The sequence below is a fragment of the Poecilia reticulata genome, chromosome 21 (assembly GCF_904066995.2).
Source record: "Poecilia reticulata chromosome 21, P_reticulata-male-v2, whole genome shotgun sequence".
NCBI lineage: Eukaryota > Metazoa > Chordata > Actinopteri > Cyprinodontiformes > Poeciliidae > Poecilia > Poecilia reticulata.
Window position 1 is genome coordinate 16547256 of NC_088850.1, and position 8337 is coordinate 16555592.

Below are 8337 nucleotides of genomic sequence, written 5' to 3' on the forward strand. Positions count from 1 at the left end.
TATTAAATCACTGTTCTTGAAGAGGTTTTCTTTTTTTTTATCCTTTACTGTTTTCTCCTCTTCAGAACAATAGCCGAAAATAAAAATTAGCCGGCAGAGAAGAATGAAGAGCTGGATTCGTGCCTGTCCTGCGGCGTCTCATTTCACCCAATTGGAGGACACCGGCACATCTGGAGGAATGCCACCGTCTCGGTCAGCAGCCCAATTTCAACGACATTCCGAGGCTGCAGCGAAACTGACAACACCGGCAATCAAACACACCTCGTCGTCGCCTGCAACAGGATTTAAACAGAGGTGTCCTTTTCTGGGCGCCTTGTGGAAAGCTTTTATCTGCCATGAAAAAAATGACAAGGTTGAACAAGAGAAACGAGGGGAATGTTTGTGTTGTTGAAAGCAAGCCGAGTCCCTGGAATATAAATGGGGAGTCTGACGATTTTCTTGTCCTGGTGGAAGGAGTGAAAGTCCTCCGTAGAGATGAATAATAAATGCTGTGGACTTCCGCCGCTTCATGTTTACCGTCTCACATGTCAGCAATAGATCGCCTAGATCACACGTGTCAAACTCAAGGCCCGTGGGCCAAATCCGGCCCGTCGTGTCTTTTTATGTGGCCCTCGAGATTCTAGACTAAACACTAAGTGTGGTTAAATATTATGTTATCAATCAAATCAATGCAGTTTTTATCTGTTTACTGCCAAATTGTATCAACCAGTCCCTCCAGTATCTTGAGAATTATCGTGGAAATTCAACAAATCCCCGCTCTTATTTTTTTTGTGAGTTTATTGCAGATTTTTCTGAAAATTGTCAAAACCTTTCTTACTTGTACTAAACAGCCGCCTCAGCCTTAATTTATGTCACATTATAGTCCTTGATCTATACAGCAAGTAATAAAAAGTCACATTTACCGTAATCAATAAGTGCAAATATCGCAAATACTTCCAAATTAGTACCAAAAACGCTTACATTTTTATTTTAAAAAAATCGAAGTGTTTGTGTATCATGAAATCCTGGCGGGACTGAAAAGATGTTCAATAATATTACTTAATTTTAAGAAGTCATTGATATCTTAAGAGTTTGTAAACAGGTTTTATTGATACACTCTGGCAGAACTGGCCCTTTAAGAGTGTTTACGGTCTTGATTTGGCCCAAAGTGAAAATGAGTTTGACACCCTATCTAGATATACTTCTTACCTGGGAGAAGGAAGAAAATCCCCTGCAGTCCTTCGTATAGAAGCGTGTTGATGGCAGCTTCATAAATGCCGTCTGATAAAGCTCCTCCCTGAAAAAGGAACAATAATCATGAGATTCGCTGCATTGAGATTTATTAGTTTCCTCAAAGAAAGTCTTGAAACTTTATAACTTTTCTATATTTGATCATCAAAACCAAATCGCTTAGGGTGTAAATGTATTTTCCGTGAAAAGCACAAGACATCATGACGACTGTTATGGAAGTTTCATTTAACAAAGAATGAGAATCTGTTTCAATAATAAGAGAAATATTAATCTTTGTCTTTAAGTTTCTTTATTCACCTCCACAAAGGAAACATTTCATTTCTTTGGTATTTTATTGCATGTCTTTATAAACATGTCAAATTTAGCTTTTTATTCCCCAAACTTTTCACAAAACAATTCCTTCGCATTATTCAGGTGGATATCTGATGCTTTTCTCTTTTATTTGCTGTTTTTCCAGCAGAACTCGGATTGAAATTTTCAAGATCATTGACGACATTTCATATGTTCCCCGTTAAATCAGATACGCTTCTGACTAGTAGAAAATCTATTCACACTAGTTTTCTTTGGAAACTGCAACTAATTACCTTTAAAATGATCTCACATGTAATGCAAAATAATCTTTTTGGAATTGTAGGTGGAAAAACAAACTGCTGCCATCTGTCTCGCCTAATAGCAGGTAAAAGATGTCTTGTAAAATTAAAATAAAGATTGTCATTTTCTGAGATTTTTTTTTTGTGCTATAACTTTCAGAGTTTTAGCAATAAAGGTTATTGATTACAAATTAACTCCACACTTTTGTGCTTGCCAATGCAGACTTTTGAGACTTTGGTGTTTCTGATCCGAAAAGCTTTAAAAGAGGCTTTGTTGGAGACGTTATACAGGCAGTGAGTAAAAAGCAGACAGCTTTAAAACTTTTGTGTCACAGCACTTTATTCATTAACCTCCCAGCAGTTTATAGAAACCAAAGGACATTCCTTTCACCGACTGACAGTGCATCCCGGCTCTCATTTCTTCTCTGCCAATCTGCGTTTCCCGACGCTCTCCTCTGAAATCGTCTCAGCAATTGGTCCGGTTCTCCTCTAAACCTATTTGCCTCAGGGCCACCTTTCCTTGTCCTTTAACTCCATTGTTTCTATTTCATTAACCTAATCACTCACAGTCGGATATTTTTCCGTCTTTCCCCTTCGCGAGTCCCCTCGCCCATCCCAGCGGGGAGCTTTGTGAAGGTGAGTCTGCCGATTAGCATCCAGCTGATGTACAGTCCCCCTTCCAGACACGACCTCCGCGGGTTCCCACAGGATGTGCCCAACGTGCACACACTCAGCTGGTCACACTGAGGCCTGGTGATGATGGGCTGAATACGTTGGACCGAAAAATGTTTATGGAAAAGACGAGAGCATTCTAGCTCAGGATCTAACTGGATATTTCTACTGCATAGTGGATTACTACAGGGGACAGCTATCTAAAAGCCATTTTCTTGTGCTTCTTGTGGACTTTTATGTTATAAGTGCCAATGAAGTGGACACTAATGCGTCATAAAATACACTATCAACTACTGGCCATCAGCTGCAAATGCAAGAAATTATTTTTTGTTAAATCCAATATGGCCGACCGACCCGGTCCCTCCTTCTACTGTAGGCGACTCTTGCAGGTAAAAAAAATATTGTGACATCAGATAACCCCTAAAGAACAATACTACTGTAACAACTTAGTTTTTGGAGAAAATTACAATTGATCACCTAAAAAAAAAAATAGTTGAATAAATTTTCTTTTTACATTTTTTTCCTACCTTTTTTATGCCTTAAGAAAATTTAAAAAATTGGGAAAAAAATCTTGACACAAAGGATCATAATTCATGCGGGTTAAAATTTCTAATGATTTCTAATAAAGCTCTGCTATTTTTTGCCTCTAGTATTTTAGAGGTAATGTGGGGCTTGTTGAAGCTGATTATTTTCAATGAGAATGGTGTACAGTTGTGGTGGCAGGTACAAATGTTTGCAGTAGTTTGTTTCTTCTTTAACAAAAGTCTCTTGACTTTAATTTATAACTTTTGTTTGTGGGTCTTGATTAGAGTTATTGACGTAGATTAAGACAGCCTTAACTTTTATTTCTTTATTTCCTGCTATTATTTTTAGCATCGTGTTTTTTTGGCAGCTTCCAATAAATACATTTGCTTCGTACATTTCACTGACACAAATGAGTTACGTTGCTCTTTACACTTTCTGTTTATTGTGGAACAATTTGCCTCAAACCGCCACATTATCATATCCAGTATTGTGCCGGTTCGTACTGTAAAATTAATAATTCGTAAAATTATTTTTTTGAAGAGGTGCACGTAACACTGACGTGATAAACATGCAGGTGTCTTTATGAATGTCTCTGACTGTTGTCATGAAGTGTCATTTGGTAAATAATGACACTTTTAATGCGAAGTTGCTCTAAGAGTTGCATCAAAGTGTCAATTTTGCATTCAAGTATCATTATTTGTGAAAAGATGCAAAGTTGTCACTTTTCATGAACTTTTGATGCAAATTTCCATTAAAAGTGTCATTATTTACTGAACAACACTTCATGACAACAGTCATAAACCTTCATAAAAACTCCTTCATCTTCATTATGTAATGTTTACGACCTTGTCATGTCAGTACTATTTATTGTCAGTCAGTGAAATAGTTCAGTCCGGTTCTGCTGTCTCTGGTTCAGGAGACGTGGGGCATTTGAAGCCTTTTTTCTGGATTTTGCTTGACAGTCCTCCCAAAACTTCGATTCTCCCCGTTGCTGGTGCACCTTTGCCTACCACACTTCTTCCTTCCACTCAATTTTCTGTTAACATGCTTCTTCATCAATGACTTAAACTCCCTGGGAATGTGAGTCTTCCCCTCGATTGTGTGTCCTACTGACAGTTTAAGGGCTCAGAAAACCTTTGCAGCTGTTCTGAGTTAATTAGCTGATTAGAGTGTGTTAGAGTGTGTTTCCAATAATTACCTATAAATATATATATATATATATATATATATATATATATATATACAATTCAAATTTCATGAGACACTGGAGTTTGGATTTTCCCTCATCTATGAGACATAAACATTGATCCTATATAATGCATGAGTTTCGTTTTCTGAGGTGACTGCCAACAAATATTGCACTTAATAAATTTTAATTTATTGAGATGTGCCGAGTACATTTTCACCATATTTCTGAGGTGGACATTGTATTTAAAACACCTACCCATAGATTGACATTTGACCTGAGGCATACACTCCGCTGTGCCAGCCTTGGCAGACAGCAGCTGTAGTTGCAAATACCACGCTGAGCCATTTCATAATGTTATCTACCGTACAGGCACATCCCTAACACACACTTTCCCCCTGCACCAGGATGATATTTTTGTTGGGGTCACCTTTCGCCTGTGGTGTCGAAAGAAGTTAAATGTCAAAACGACGCCACCTTTACCCACAATTCAGAGTTTAGCAACCTTATCAGGACTTCATCCATTCATTGGGTCTGGTGGAGTAATCTCTCTCATTTAGCTAAGCCACATGTGTCAAACTCGAGGCCCTGGGGCCAAATCTGGCCCACTGTAGCTTTTTATGTGGGCCGCAAGACTCCAGATTACATCAATAAGTCCCTGGGGTTTTTAAAAATCTGATTTTTTTTCTGATTTTACTACAGATTTTTCTCAAAATTGTTCAGTGACATTGGGTTTTTGATCAATTCGATAAGAAGATTAATAAAAAACATTAATGCAAATTTCGTTAAAAAAAAATTCTTACAAATATTTATGAATTAGCGCCACAATTGCAAAAAAAAAAAAAAAAAAAAACACACAAAAACCATCACATCACACAATCTTGGAGGATTGATCAATGTGAAAAGATGTTCAGTGTCATTTAATTTTAAGAAACACTTATTTCAAGCTGAAACAAAGAGCTATTTACTAATATTTTAAGTTTAATGGGTTTTATCAATACACTGTGGCACAACTGGCCCTTTAAGAACATTCAGATTTTTGATTTGGCCCAAAATGAAACTGAGTTTGACACCCCTGAGCTAATAACCTCATGATATATGTGAAGACACACACACACATACACACACACACATATATATCAGTATACCTCAAATCAGGTATATTGATTTGAGTACCGGTAAGTGTGTGTATATATATATATATATATATATATATATATATATATATATATATATATATATATATATATATATATATATATATATATATATATATATATATATATATATGTATATATATATATATATACTGCTCAAAAAAATAAAGGGAACACTTCAGTGTTCATTTAAATGTTAAAGTGTTCCCTTATTTTTTTGAGCAGTGTATATATATGATTTGAGTATATATACTCAAATCAGGTCAAGATCAATGAAAAAAAGACAAAAATTCATAATCGTCTTTCATTCCTTGCCCTGTACACATTATATAGAATATATAGAATTACCTCATATTGTTTATAATGTGAAAGAGAGCTAGCTTGAAAAAAACAAAACACAAAAGCATGAGATCATCATTGAACTTCACAGAAAGGTGAAACTTAAGCTGGAGCTCTGTTCATCATGAGGTGACTTCACTAACCAGCTCCCATCCATCAGAAATACATAAAACATGCACAGACTGAGCTCTTATTAGATCGAAGTGATATACCTGCAACTGCAAGCAATTCATCTTATCGTAAAGGGAATTTTGCAACATTACATTAATGCACTGTGATTACATTCTTTTATGGACTTCGATTGGAAAGACTTTAATACTTTGAGATGCGTTTCATCTGTATTGTTTTAAATTATTCATGTGCAATGTTCATTGGGGAATTACGTTCTCCCCATTACATTATTGGTTTATGCAAAGCAAGGAAATGACTTCTGGGAGATCAGCATGTGAGTTTGAGTCATCAGTGTGGAATGTAACCCTGGAGACAACGACTCAGTCGTCCTTCTGTGGACAAACATTACCACACAATCATGTCCTAAACAGTAATACTGTTGTAGAGTTAAAGTAAGTTAAAGTTTACACTGAGTTGTTCTGGAGGTAATAACCTGCGCTTAATAGAAATGTGTAACTTTTAAAGAATGTATGTATGAGTGTTTAGAACGTTTTTCAGAAGGTTGGTTGATGCCGTAGTGTTTTGCAGTATGTAGTGATACTTGCTGTAAATCAGGGGTGTCAAACCCATATCAAAAATCAATATAACTACATTATGCTTTTTAATAATGTTTGTTTTCTGGAAATCATGCGTTCAGTGCGTTTAAATCTGTTATCAGTTCTAAACAGTACATACGTTTTTTAAAGCAATTTAAATGAGGAAATAAATAATGAGTTGAGCTAGATTTACAGCACGCTGTAGAGAAATATGTGAAAACTGAACTTTCTTTTGAAACAACACAAACAGAAACTCACTGCTGTGAAGCTGCATTCGCCTACAGTCAGCTAATCTCCCCGGTTAATAAATAAAACACTCTTTTTCTTCTTTTTGCGACAGAACTGACAACACTGTGGTCTGTGGTTGACTCACTGGCTGACTTTCACCCCAGATTACATGACAACCATGTTATTCATGAGACTTGAGTCCCAGACCTACAGGATGAGTCAGGACAAGTCACAAATCACAAATCTGTAGAGTGCAGGTCTAAATCAAGCCCTGATTCTTTACAGCTTATTTCCATGTAAAAAATAAAAATAAAAAATGACTCATGTCCTTTTTTGTGACTTTAACCGGGGACACGCTTCACGAGACTGTTAGTTGTCATGGATTTAAGAAAAAAAACCCTATGTGTTTACACTAGCAGACTACAAACAGAACATTATCTCCTCAGTGTCAGCTCCAGTTATAGCTTTGGCTGCTCCACACATCCCTGTTACACATGTAGTCTGTACATAATTCATGCATACTTGCAGATGTAAACAATCTGTCTTGTTATCTTTGGAATAAAAACTAAGTGGGGAGCGACAAAGAACAAAAACATGGCTGCAAAGTGGGGGTACTAACTGATGAAGGGGTGATGCATTAAATGGGAATATAACAAAAAAACAGCTCTGTGGTTGATCTGTGGTGAAAGATGCATCGTACTGGCGCATTATCCAGTAGATTTGCTGTCGGTCACTGTTTATTTTAATATACAGCTGTTGTGTCTGTAATAATAATTTTATGTTTTTTGGCATAAGGCATAAAAAAAGGTAGGATTTTTTTTTTTTTTTAGGTGATCAATTGTAATTTTCTCCAAAAACAAAGTTGTTATTTGAAAAATACACCAGTAGTATTGTTCTTTAGGGCTTATCTGATGTCACAATATTTTTTTTTTACCTGTAAGACTCGTCTACAGTAGAAGGAGGGACCGGGTCAGCTGGCATGCTTTTTTGTCTGTCGGTCATATTGGATTTAACAAAAAATAATTTCTTGCATTTGCAGCTGATGGCCAGTTGATAGTGTATTTTATGATGCATTAGTGTCCACGTCAGTGGTCTGTGTGCATTTATAGCATAAAAATCCACAAGAAGCACAGGAAAATGGCTTTTAGATAGCTGTCCACTGTAGTGACCACTATGCATGAAAGGGTTAAATGATTTAGGAAAATGTTTGAAACAGAGAGCCAGCACAGAAAACTAATTTCTCTGATTACCACGGTCAAAATGCTCACCGCGTCTCACCAAAACATAAAAGTTACAGCAATTGACACACAACCTACCAGTCTTAGTTCCTCTGCTGCTCAGTTAGCAGACACTTCTTTCTGTTGTTATAGCTCATATATTAGTGGCTGTCTCTTGGCAGGATTATTAGGATTCTCTTCATCGCCTCCTGTCAAATCGCTGTGTAAATCCTCACGATATTCTGAATTCCTGCTGCTGTTATAGTACTTGCTGTCTCGTGTGTGGAAAGCCTTCATGCAGCTGTGCTTGCCTTTGTGTTAGCGCCACCCCACCGTCTTTGCCCTTTTTTAAAAGAAGAAGAACAAAAGAGAGAACTCACACCGGCTTTTCAACAAATGTCAAAATCATACTCTATAACCAAAAGTACACACAACGCATGAGGTGCATGTTTGTTATTTTAGGCCTTTAAGGGTGCATAATCCGCT